This window comes from Lingula anatina, chromosome 4, assembly GCF_051362555.1.
Source record: "Lingula anatina isolate TDL-2025a chromosome 4, LinAna3.0, whole genome shotgun sequence".
NCBI classification, from domain to species: Eukaryota; Metazoa; Brachiopoda; class Lingulata; order Lingulida; family Lingulidae; genus Lingula; species Lingula anatina.
In genome coordinates this window covers 7,856,416-7,869,946 of record NC_141770.1, presented here as the reverse complement: position 1 = coordinate 7,869,946, position 13,531 = coordinate 7,856,416, and the positions used below count along the sequence as shown (strand labels likewise).

At 36.6% G+C, this 13,531-nt stretch overlaps 1 long non-coding RNA gene across 4 annotated transcripts in view; it reads left to right on the top strand.

The window, feature by feature from the left end:
* The window catches only part of LOC106167016 (uncharacterized), a 191,552-nt gene that overhangs the window by 19,049 nt on the left and 158,972 nt on the right, over positions 1-13,531 (top strand). Inside the window, exons 2-5 of one of the 4 annotated variants that reach the window (XR_015333825.1) lie at positions 5,685-7,493; positions 8,023-8,226; positions 8,682-8,821; positions 9,388-11,684. The exons of 1 other annotated variant lie outside the window; for it this stretch is intronic. This is a non-coding gene — a long non-coding RNA (uncharacterized LOC106167016). Of the gene's footprint in view, positions 1-4,628; positions 4,821-5,684; positions 7,494-8,022; positions 8,227-8,681; positions 8,822-9,387; positions 11,685-13,531 lie in introns of those variants that run through there. 2 more of the 4 variants (XR_015333824.1, XR_015333823.1) reach the window with 2 other exon arrangements.

Here is a 13,531-nt window from a genome sequence, read left to right as displayed (position 1 = left end):
TTCTATTTTTAATTAAAAATATTTTGCCTTTGTTCTTTTCATTAATTTTTCTTGCATTAATTCTGAAAAGTATTTTTTTTATTTTTAGGTAACAATTGCTTTGTTATAGATAGAGCCATCCAGATTTGTTCATGATTCCCTAAAATAGTGACAATACTGCTAACAAGAATGCCTTAATTAAACCTGTTCTCTAGCGCGATGTTTCCTACGTAAGAACTCCTATTTACGATTTTGATATGCACTGTTCGAACTTCGTCGCTTCGGACTGCGACTAAAGTATGATGGTGATGAAGACGTACGTGCCGAGATTTAACGTAAATGCGAAATGATAATAGATAAAAGAGTATCCAGCTTTAATTTCAGTTTATTTTCTATGAAAGTTGTCTGATATCTTATTGATTCATGTGCCGATATATGTTTGCAATATCTACTTTATGTAGGAGTGGTAGCAGCAACAGTTCACAATTCACTGCCAGAGACTTTTTGCTTGCCTTGCTTGTATCTGTAATAAAAAGTACAAGCTTAAAGCGCAGATAATTGGTAGCTATGTACAGTAATAGAACTTATAGTAATTAAAAGTGAAAACGATAGAAAAAAGCCGTCTTACGCCCTTAAAACTCGCATCAAGAACCACCACAGTACAAACAGTCACCATTTTAAAAGGACACATACGCGACACAAGACAAAGACAGATTGTCGAGAAGCTAATAGAAATATTAGACACTTTAAAAAAAGGACTTTATAGAGACAATGAATATCTCAATGAATTAAATTTCTTGTTTTATTATAACATAATCTTCAAGACGTTAACCTTTATCACGCTTATACCAGTCGTTTGCTTGTTTATTCTTGTTTTGGTAGGCCTACCTGAAGAAGGTTCACAAGCAAAAGGTACGTCGGTCATTTTTTTTTATCTTTCAGAGTTAACCTTTAAATTAAGATGCGTTATCAATATATATATCTTTTTCCGTAAAGATACGGAAAATGTGGTGGAATGAAAATCTACAGTTTTATCTATCAGTCATATTAATTAATTATCATAAAAGAGGTTTGTAATCTATTCTGGTCCGAGGATCAATTGACTGTGAATTCGGCCAAACACAACCGGAGAGAGAGAGAGAGAGAGAGAGAGAGAGTACACTCTACTCGAGCCACAGATAGAGTTTACTCTAGATATTCACAAATATGTATAAAAGTCAAAAATGCCTTTCATAATTTTTTAAAGAAATATTTCTGTGTATGATTTGAACGCAAAGGACGATGGCGTTTGTTACGTTATGTAAAAGCAGTATTGACGACAGCTATCATCTGAGTCCTCAAAGAAGGTTGAACTCATAACACGGTCGGAGGTACGTTGTGTGGATGAATACAATGTAATAATAACATTTTGTCTCTCTTCTCCCGCTCTTTTTCACTTTAGTAAGTCTTTCGATGCACACGAAAATCGTTTCATAAGTTAGCTCAGCACCTGTGCTAATCAACACGAAATGCGGACTTAATTTTAAACCTTCGTTACTGTCGCTCACAACACCATCTCACATTCGCCCATAAGATTATTTTCAATAAAGTAAAAAAAAAATATATTAGGAACTTGTTAGGAAGCAAGTATAATGTCTAACGTCTCAGAAAATATGTAGAATGTTTATCTTAAGCAAGCAATAGGGGAGACCGGGGCTAGTTGGAGCCCGGGGTAAGTTGGCCCCCCATCAAGTCTCTTTAATAAAGTTACTTTTAGTTAGATGCTAAATTATTTCATTTGGACTCACTGCCGACGCTTTCTTAGCACTATTAGATACGGTCACTTTACAAAATGATGTGATCAATTCTTTTACCCCATAGTTATTTGGTCATAAATTGATGGGAGGGCCAACTTGCTCCGGGGTCCAACTAGCCCCGGTCTCCCCTAAATAACTTGCAGCTATTTTCGCGGTGCCGCCGGGCTTTTAAAAACTGAGAAATCCTCCGTCGCGTATTTTTGCTGCAGATCATTAATTTTAGTTGTTTGATGCTTTTGAAATATTTTAGTCATTAATCTTCATTTTAGTTAAAACAATAACGGAAGGCCCCATTGGGTATTTTCCTTATCCGTGAAAGCCACTTATCATTTCCTGAGATGCTCTCAGCGTTCTTATTTTAATAAACGTTATCCGTGAAGCACCCCATTCCCGGGAATCGTGAATTGCGGGTTTCTTTCCCTCGTCCCTAGTGAAACGAAGTCATTATAGTCGATGATAGTTATTTTCAGCTCGCCAGACTAGCATTTTCAATGAGATATGAATAAAGTTTATAATTAATATGTGTGATTTGTGATTTGATGATTTTATTTTCCTTTGGCCGTGAACTGTGGTCACTACCCCCCCCCCTTCCCAGCGGGCCCTCATGATTAGCTGGACTTTATACATACAGACTTGACATTTAATATGGAATTTTTTTTCCAAATCATTTTTCATCAGTTTTTTCCTATTTTGCTGACTGAAAAATGAAAATAAGGATTAAACTCGTGTTTTAATAACTTTTAATCATCTCTTTGATGTCATGATGACATCAGTCCATTAACTGAATTCGCCAGAGAAGCAAACAAAAACACATTGCCTATTCTATGTCATATGACAACCATTAAAAGAGATATTTTGGATCTCCATATTTTCCAAATTATTGTCTGTTAAAAAGTTACACGCTCCACAAAGGACTCTCATGTCAGTGTCTTTTCACAGTAGCGGTCGCTGTTACACCTGACCTTTTCTGGCTACTACCAGCGCTCTGAAGTGGCAAGGCATTCCTTTGGATAGGTTTTTAGAGTTCAATCTGGAATAGCATTCCAGGCATCGGCCAAAATCTGTCCAATTTGGTCCAGTTTTGTTGTAGGACATGTAGGCCATTGATTGGGCGAGTAATGGCCTGCCCACATATTGTCTATGTGGTTCAAATATGGCGATTTTGATGACCAAGGTAGCTGCTCTTTGCCTTAGTTCTGTAAGTAATCTGCTGTTAAAAGTGCTCTGTGTGAACCGTCAATCTTACCGTGCAACCGAAAATTGTTCCAAAGTTGCCCCCTATCAAATGATAGTCAAGCGGTTCCCAGATTATTCCTTTATTTGATCTGGTTCAGGTTTTCGTCGATGACTACCATTGGTGTTTTAGCATCAATGTGGTATCCACTCCAAATACTGACGCTGTTAATACCCTATGTCACTTAAGACGCGACTCACGCTTCGTCGTTGGCCTCCTCTTGATGTCTGTAAACTCTGTTTTGACTAGTTGAGCGGAACAGGAAAAATCTGACCTCAATAAAGAAAGCCACGAGGTTTCAGTGTTCAACCCAGAAACGGTCAAGGCCCCCAATTCATTAGAGAAATATACAACGATGTTTTGTTGTTTACAGTGGGTTCCTCATGGGTCGTCTGGTATTCTAACCTGCTAAAACCAGTTTGGTGTTTACTAAGGGCCTTAAAAAATGCGTATTGGTGGCAATTTACCCCTCATTCTGAACGGACTGGGTGGTATTTGTTTAGTTGCAACAGCATATTCCGCAAGACAGTGGGTCCTGTACCCTGGTGGTAAGATGTCAATAATTGGGTGTGGCCTCTGTGTAGGTACATCAGTCCGGGCATTACTCTATAAAACTGCGCGGACCGTTTCGTTTGGCGCAATTATCTGTCTGGCAGTGTCTGTCTTTTTTGCGCCATTCTGCCACAGATTAACAAATTTGTAAAGCACTGCATAGCTCATTTTACACACTGCAAAAACGACCACGTGCTTGCAAAATTTCAAATTCTTCTATGCACTAGTTGCCGACATATGGATACATTTTTGACAGAACTATGCTTTGCCAAAGCCAAGCTTTGACCTGCCCAAAGGAGCACCAACCAATTAAATCACTGCATATTACTAATCCAGCAGCGCAACAAACCTGGTATTCAGTTAATTGGTAGCAACACACCTGACTGCACACTTCTCCATTCACATATCTTATATGAGATCGGAGTTTTTTGAAAAAAAGAACGCATTTTTACCTAGGCATACCTTCGAAACTGAAATATTCCATATTAAATGTCAAGTCTGTATGTCCAAGGCTAGACGATATGTTAATAGAGCACAGTCAGATGTTTTACATGAAACACGACATTCTCTTAGAAAGCCATTTGCAAAACCTTCGTTACCAGGCATTGAGAAAATATACTTGGGATTGAGGAAAAAATTTAGACCTTTTGAAAAAAAATTAACGCGCATCTAATATTAATAGGCTTCCCTAAGCCTACTAGCGCAGTCTCTGGCGCAGTCTATAAAAGTAAAGTACAGGTACTAGTAACTTTGCAGGATATTTTAGCAAAAATTGACTTTATAATATTTTCAAGTATGTTTATTATACTTTTAATGCTAATTAAACTCCATTTGCTCATATTGAGCGTTGTGTTAGCAGTGCTGACATCTAGCAAAAGTTGAAGCAAAAAGAAAATATATAAAAATAACAATTAAAAAGAACTTAAAATTACCTTTTTGTAAAAATATATTCTCAATCAATAATATCACATCTAAACAAAAAATCAAAAGATATAATAACTTGGACGCAGAGTAAAACTGCGGCGCGCTTCATGTGACCGGATGTACTGTGACCCAGTATTCACTGCGGGTTTTCGTTGACCTACTTAGTCGGGCTTAGTTCGGTGGAGCGGGAACATTTTACACGTTATGAAATAACGCTATACCAAGGACAAGATATATTTATGAGTTACCATCAAAGTCTCATCTGAAGCAGTAGAACATTCCACGATTCCAGCATCCTTTTAAATGCATGCAAAGACATTCTTGATGACAAGAGGGTGAGTAATTTGTTGCAGTGATCTGGTACCGGAAGTCTTGGGATTGAAAGCGACAGTTGGGCGGGGCTTTTGAGAGAGAGAGAGAGAGTGAGAGAGAGCTGCAGATACAAGAGCTAGAGGATAGATAAAGGGAGTGTTATAAGTGTTATTCAGAAGATCTGGTTTTCTGGAAATGTCTGAGGTAAAACGTAAACGGTTCTAGCAGAGTTAGGGAGCAATAGGGTTTCTATATGTTGTCCTAAAAAGTTATTTGTGGGGATTTTTGCAGTGTTCACATCGTCCTATCAGGTATCTTTATAACTCTCTATATAGCCATAGCCCTCCAACTGGAGTGAAGTAATTGCTTTGCATGTTAGGAATTCATACATACCCCAGTATGTAGCCAAGTATAACATCACATTATTACAATGTTACATCTGGACTGCACCATTCCTGCATTGAATGTAGTGTTGTGACACATTTTGAGGCATGTCGGGCCGCTTAAGATGCAAAGTCGCAACAAATGTCCCCCTAAATTTAGCTTAAATTGCCAATATAAAATGATGACAATTTTAAGTTTGATTTTTTTTACATGAAGTCATAGCAAAACATCATGCATATTAGAAATTTTTTGAAAGTACAAATTTCTGTGAATATGAGGAAGCTGCCAAGTTTGACTTTGACCAGGACCATTGCCAGTTTAGACATGCGAACGAACAGCCCTTTTTGCTGGGAAAAGGTTCCCTCTGGGTAAAGTTTCATTTAGGTACACAATGGTTTCATGGTAAAATGTCCACTTTTTTAGGAAAAAAAAAACTTTTGAAATAGCTGGCTACAGGCCTGTTGAATGTTTATAATGAGTATTTCTCTTTTTTGTTTTTTCAGCTCAGGCACACAGTTTGACAGAGTGGTCAAATCTGAAAATGCAGTGATTCTCAATGAGATAGCAGAGAAAACCCTCACTGACCCAACACTAATCAAACTTGGAGGCCCAACAGGAGATTGGAATGAGCAATCTCTACAGAAAAGATGAGGACATTGAACCATACTGGGACATGAGAGAAGAATTTAGTATTATTGAAGCACACAAAACCATTACTACCCATGTTTGACAAAGCACAAGCAAAATTACCACAGAGAATAGAGAAATGGGTGATGGACTTACAAAATGTTGACTATGAAGTGGTATATGAGCCAGGAAAGAATGATGCAGACCCAGATTATCTCTCCAGACACCCACTGCCACAAATGGGTGGTCATAGTACAGAGAAGATGATCAGATGGATGGTCAAATCTGAAAATGCAGCGATACTCAGTGAGATAGCAGAGAAAACACTCACTGACCCAACACTAATCAAACTTTGAGGGAGAATACGCTCATTATACGTGACTATGTTTTAGTTAAACAGCACAAAAGAAACAAACTCTCAGCACCATATGAACTGATTTTCTGTATCGTCATGGAAATACATGGTTCTCAAGTTACTGCCAGAAGAGTTACAGACAGAAGAACAATCTGCAGAGACACAAGTCAATTCAAACTGTGTAACAATGTCATAAACACAACAGATAATGGAATGAAAATTCCAGCAGACTTATATTTGAAAGAAAACACAAATGAGATGAGAAGACAAGATGATGCATGTGAATTGTAACTTAGTGATATATTACAGTGAAAAGTGACAATGCAGCAACAGACACACAGAATATTCCAAACTTAGATGATATTGCATTAAATACACAGAATTCAATTGATGAGAAGATGCCACAGCAAGAGAAAAACAGTGATCATATTGCAGAACCAATTACACTAGACCATAGAGAACGATCAGAAGACCGGTTACTTTAAAGATTATGTATTAAAGTGACAGTTCAATCATTTATATGTAATCAGGATGAAGGCTGATCGCTGTCCTGAGGAGAAAAAAAGTAATCTGAGGTAATTTCTATGTAATCAGGATGAAGGCGGATCGCTGTCCTGAAAAAAGTAATCTGAGATAATTTATATTTAATCAGGATGAAGGCAGATCGCTGTCCTGAAAAAAAGGAATATGAGATAATTTATATTTATCAGGATGAAGGCGGATCGCTGTCCTAAAAAAAAGTAATCTGAGATAATTGATATTTAATCAGGACGAAGGTGGATCACTGTCCTAAAAAAAAAAAAGGAATCTGAGATTATTTCTATGTAATCAGGATGAAGGTGGATCGCTGTCCTAAAAAAAAAGTAATCTGAGATTTTTTTTTAAATGTAATCCGGATGAAGGCGGATCGCTGTCCTGAAAAAAAGTAATCTGAGATAATTGATATTTAATCAGGATGAAGGCGGATCGCTGTCCTGAAAGGCTTAAGCATATAGCACTCAAGATGTGACTTTATACAATATGAAAACTGAAAATTCTTCAGGATTCAAAATATAATGATAATGATAATGATTTTTAAGCTTATATGTTGTAGAAAAAAATTAAGGTTGGGAGGAATGTTATATCCAATACACGGCTGCCGATTAGTGGCGTCTTGACTGGGGCCACCACCTGGTGGATGATGTGGTAATGGGAACGAGTGTGAAAGAAGCACATGGCGAGTGAGACCCACGGGACCTGGTCATAACAGGTGATATGTATTTGACCCAAGGTGGAGCAGTGGTCATTACCCACAGTCACCCATCACCATGCCAAAAAAACCTCCTTGCAGGTAGTGCACAAAATTATTGCTTGGTTTTGTTTTACAAGTTGTGTTACAATAGATAATTTGTCTTCTATCCTTCCCATGTAGATCAACAAACCAGTTATCATATTTTGTGTTTTCTGTAAATTTAAATAATTTTTTTCACTTTTCTTATGTTACTCTTTACAAAATGTACTTTAACAAGGCACAGTTAACTGAAATACTTATCCCAGATTATTACAGGTGTTAGGCAATTTGTGTGCAAATTTCACAGAAATTCCAGATTTGGCAGAGTTCTGCTTATTTAACTATGTTTAATCTAAGATTGTGCTCAACTCAGCAGTCACAATTGTGCCCAGCAGCCTCCAAAAGACATTTTAAACTTGTCTTGGTCCAGTCACCACAACTGTGATGTCTGTCATATTAGGTGGACATTAGGCAGTATACTGGTATTGTAGGTTTAGCTCTGCTGACTCTTGTGGACTGTCAGGGTTCTGTCTTTTTATTAAGATAGTTATGTCACTTCATTAATATAATCTTTCGTCTCTTTTTCCAGCTCCAGTCTCCATACAGCATTGTGTCTTCTAGGTGAACTGACTTTACCTGGCTGAAAATGGAGGACATGTATTGTTAATATGAAATAGACAGGAAATAGAAGCTGCAGGAATATCCCTTCATCTCACACAGTTGTACAAGACACAGCAAGTTTCAGGATGAATGGGTTGTGAAGAGCCAGAGACAGAACAGCCATGGTAAACAGGTAACTGGACTTCTTGCAGGTTGTACACAAAATGAACAGTTTTTCTTTTTCAAGTAACAGTGGGTATAATAGGTCTCTTTCTTTCCTCTGTAGAGACAAAAATTTTTGGAATCCAGTGGTTTCCAATGTGACTTGAAAAGCATGGGTTTTTGTAATTATCCACTCTTCTTTATTAAAAAAAGTTAAAATTGTAATTTGCATTGTATCTTTATAGTCATTAATGGCATTTTTGATCCATATCTCTCATTTGTCGACAATTAATTGGTTTAGTTTAAACCATTAGTCTTTTGTACAAAATAGTTCAATTAAAATGTTGTTCATATGGCATGTGCTTTAAACATAGTGTCTGAAATTCATGTTCTTTGGCTGGCTGAAGCACTCAATTTTATTAGTTCTTATCATCAGTGGTCAAGTGGTTGATTGCCTTGTTTAATATATGTTTATATTTTTTCTAGTTTACACACTCGTTTGGTCTCTGTAGTGGCCTGCTTGATGTGGTCAGTTTGGGATGAAATAAATTGGACCCAAAGTGGAGCAGTGGTCATTACTTCCCTGGGATGACCCATTGTCATGACAGTAACTGGACTGCTGGCAGGTGCTACATTAAACTAATGGTTGATAGTGTTTTACAAGTCATGTGACAATATATAATTGGTCTCCTAATCTTCCTCTGTAGAGAAAGAAAGCAGTTATCATATTTTTTTGTTTCCTTTAAGTTGAAGTAATTTTGTCATTATTATTAGTAATTTCTTTAGTGACTCAAATTACTCCTCAGAAAACATCTTTCAATTAGTTGCAGTCAATTGATATAATTATCCCAAATTTTTACAGATGTTAAGCATTTTGTGTGCAAATTTCACATTAATTCCCACAGATTTGGCAGAATTCTGTTTATTAAACTGTATTCAATCTGAGAATGTGCTGGTCTCTTTTGTCACAATTGTGCCCAACAGCCTTCAAAAGGCAAAGGTCATTTTTAACTTATCACAGTTCAATCACCACAACAATGATGTCTACCATATAAGGTGGGCACTTGGCAGTGTACCATAGTTTTAATATTTTTCCCAACTGGCTCTGGTGGACTGTCAGGTTTTTGTCTTTTCTTTGTGTTAAGGTAATTTGTGTTCCTTCACTTATACATTGCCATGTCTCTTTTTCCAGCTCCAGTCTCCATACAGCATGGTGTCTTCTAGGTGAACTGACTTTACCTGGCTGAACATGGGGGACATGTATTTTAGAAGAAGCAGACATAAAAAGACAGCAACAGAAACATCTTCATCTCATCCAGTTGTGCAAGACATGGGATCATGGATGTGGCAAGTTTTAGAATGAATGAACAGCCAGAGACAGGAAAGCCATTGTAAACAGGTGACTGGTCCTCTTGCAGATAGCTGACAAAATGTATGGTTGTTTTTTTTTTTTATATACAAATAAGGATAGGCTATTTGTTTCCCCTCTTTGTGTAGAGACACAAACACCAGTTGGTACATTTTTTGGGGGAGGTGCAATGAAATGATGATTTCAATGAGGAAAGCATGGATTATCATGAATAAAAATAATGTTTCACTGCTTTAATTGTAATGGAAATTTAATTTTTATAGTCATTAAATGTTTTATTAGTCACACCTGTCATTTGTTAAGAATTAACATGATGGAAATGTTCAAGAGTGAATTGATATTTCAGCTCAGTTGTGATGTGTTATAATAATTTTCCCCATATGCATGGAAACTGTTACAGTACTAGTAGAGGTAGCATATACAGTGAGATTGTGGTAGACAATAAGCCATCACTGAAGAGAACAAGACAGTAAAAATATTTAAATGTGAATATATATTTCAGGTCAATTATGATATTTTATAAATGATCTCTGTTATTGTGAGGTCATTAAGTTGCATTATGCAAATTTTATCACATATTTATTATATACAGACACGTTCAGTCTGTCTATATTCTGATCACTGCGTCTGTCCAGCACTTTGTGACAGTGACACATCTGTCCAGCACTTTGGGACACATCTGTTGTTTACCCTATAACTTAATATTGTTTCTGATTCTGATATTTATTTTAATTATTAAATATTGTCATTTTGTGAATTTATGAAATGGTTAATTGTTAGCATTGTTAAATGATTTGTCAGGTGCATGACAGCAGTAAGAAGGTTTATTGGTCTGATAGTTTGATGATGCCAAGATCCAATGGTTCAAAAGGTTCAATAGTCAGAGGTTCATAGGTCTGATAGTTTGGTGATGCAGATGCCCAGCTGTTCCAAAGGTTTGCTAGTCAGAAGGTTCACTTGCCTGAGGTTTCATTGGTTTAAAGGTTGTATAGTCTGAGAGTATGAATTGTGTATGGTGTCATTTAGCAGTGATAATATCTGTGGAGGGTGTTTATGTCTTCATGGCTGTTCATGACTCTGTAATTTCCCAATTTTGGACAAGTGATACTTTATCTGTGATTTTCATTATTTCTTGAGCACAAATATTTGGTTTTATGGCCTCGTTGCCTGCTGCTGGAAAGATGAAGACTGATGTCAACACACTTGAGTTATATTCAGAAAGCTAAAAACAGTAATTCCTTTCAGTGAAGTATTTTATTTGTCTGAGTTACATGACATACTTAATGAAAGCTAAAAGTGACTTTTATGTCATTACCATAAATACAATTTGGCATAAATAAATATTCTGTGATTTTTATGTACAGGCACAACGTGACTGCTGTAGATTCTCCAGGGTGGATGACTGGGGCCATTCACACTTGAGATGCACTTTAATTGATTGCAGTCAGTCTGCACATTCAATCCAGTCCTGGTTTCTGTCGTACATGCATACCTTCTCCTCAGTAACTCAGCCATTTAAGCTAATTGCAATGATTGCACTTAGCAAGAACCTTCCCAAACTAGTACAATGTGTCTATCTGCCAGATTACAGCTCTATAGAATAACACCCTAAGATGTAGATTCTCCAGGCCAGATGACTGGATCCCTTCACATTTGAGATAGAACCATTGCAGGCAGTCTTCACATTCAATCCAGCCCTGGTTTCTGTCATAGACCTGCCCACAATGGCAATATATTGGAAATTTAGACAATTTTGGTCTTGTATGGTGGCGGTTCTCTGCTCTATATGGGAACATTTCTAGCCGTCCACTTTCAAAGCACTTGCTGAGATGGTCCTTCATCGCCCTTTGCTCCCAAATGAAGTCCTCAGGTCTTGTTCCAAAGCACTGCAATGGTAAAATAGTCCGGTGGCTTAAGGAAAAAATCGTGACACGGCGGATAAAAGCATCAAATTTTGCATGTGGGTACCTTTTGACATTCTAAATCAAATTAGAGCCGTAGCCCACGGAAAAAATTTACCGTTTGGCCAAAAAATCCAAAATGGCCGCCAATTTATTGAATTCTTTAGAAATATGTACATACCTATGTTGATTTTTATCAAATAAATTATTTTCTCAGAGTTTTCCACACCCTTATTACCCATTTTATTCATATATGTCAGATAGCAAACAAGTTCCCTTGGACTTTTTAAAAAATCCAAGATGGCTGTAATTTGCCATAGAAACAGCCATAGGAATACTAGTGCACAGCTAGAACGATACGTTGTCCACTATTCAATTAAGTCTGTTTCTCAGATCTTTGTTACCCACATAATATGTTTGTGGAGAATAACTACGAAGTGTTCTTGGGGATTTTGGAAAATCCAAGATGGCTGCCATGTGCCACAGGAATTCTAGTATACGGGGGATTAAACTAATGGCAACTGGAAAGATTAGTTTTTCACTATCAAATTAAGCTGGTTTCTGAGTGTTTTCCACATCTTTTCTACCCACACAATATGTATGTGGTGAGTAACTAACAGTATTCTTGGGCATTTTGAGAAAATCCAAGATGGCCGTCATATGTAATAGGAATACTTCTAGTATTACAAAAGGTTGGAACTAATGCCAGCTAATTCACTATCAAATTCAGTTTATTTTTTTAGTGTTTTACACATTATTATTACACTTTGATACATATCTAGCAGGTAATAAATGTGCATATTTGATCATTTTGAGAAAACCCAAGATGGCCGTCACTGGCCATAGGAATACTACTGGAATTACAACTGCACATCCATGGCTTTTCATCTATTACCAGGGTGAATTTATGTTTGCTTATCAAGTTTTGCTCATCCTTATTAGTCCTATGATATATTTTTCTGGTGGGTAAATGGTGTGCATCCTTGGATATTCTGAGAAAAAGATACCTACAATTTAACATAGGAATACTAATGGGTGGGTTTCAATTGCTGCTAGAGAGGCATATGGTTCATTATACAATTACATCTCCATGGGTTTTCTTTTTTTTAAATAATTTATGTTTTTCATTCCATTTATTATTACCACTATGATGTATACCTGGTCTGTAGCATGTGTGTATCTTTGGGTATTCTGAAAAAATTCAAGATGTCTGCCTTTTGTCATTAGAATATTCGAACACATAATCAAATAATGCTAGAGATACACTGAGTACGATTTAAGTGTAGTTAACTTTGGGTCGTTTTTAAATGTTTTTCATATCCTATTTATCCCTATGAAAGACTCTGTGTGTTTTGAAAGTGTATGTATCCTTGAGTATTATTCGGAGAAAACCCAAGATAGCTGCCAGTTGTCATAGGAATATATCATTCAAATGCACATAGGTGTCAATTAATAGAACAGTTCAGACATTGATTCCAACACGAAATAAAGCCGTTTGATGTTTAAACATGTTGACATCCTTATTAACCTTACTCTTTATAAATCTGGTGTTTAGCAAGTGTGCATCTTGCGTATTTGAGAAAATTCAAGATTGCTGCAATTCACAATAGGAATAGTACAGTCAACTACTGCCAGAGAGACATTGGGTTCAATATAAAATGAATTTTGTTTCTCGGTATTTCCAACATTCTTTTCGGACTTTTAGATATCTATCAGGTTGGTAAAAAGTGTATACCCTTAAATATTTTGAAAAAATATCATGATTACCCTCATTTGCCTAAGAAGTGCCTATAAAATCTAATGCACCAGTTTTCCTATGGGGAAAAGAAGGCCATCTTGGATTTTCCCAAAAAGATAAAATATGGACATTAATTACCTAACAGATATGTATCACGGGATAATAATGCTAAAAAAACAGAATAACAACTGAATTCAGCTTCATTTTATTTGTAAGCCTATCTCTAGCAGGTATTAACTGAACGCCACCTTCTATGGCTAATGGCAGCCATTTTGTTTTGTTTTGTTTTCAAAAAGGATACACATAACATTCTCATCACATACCCAGC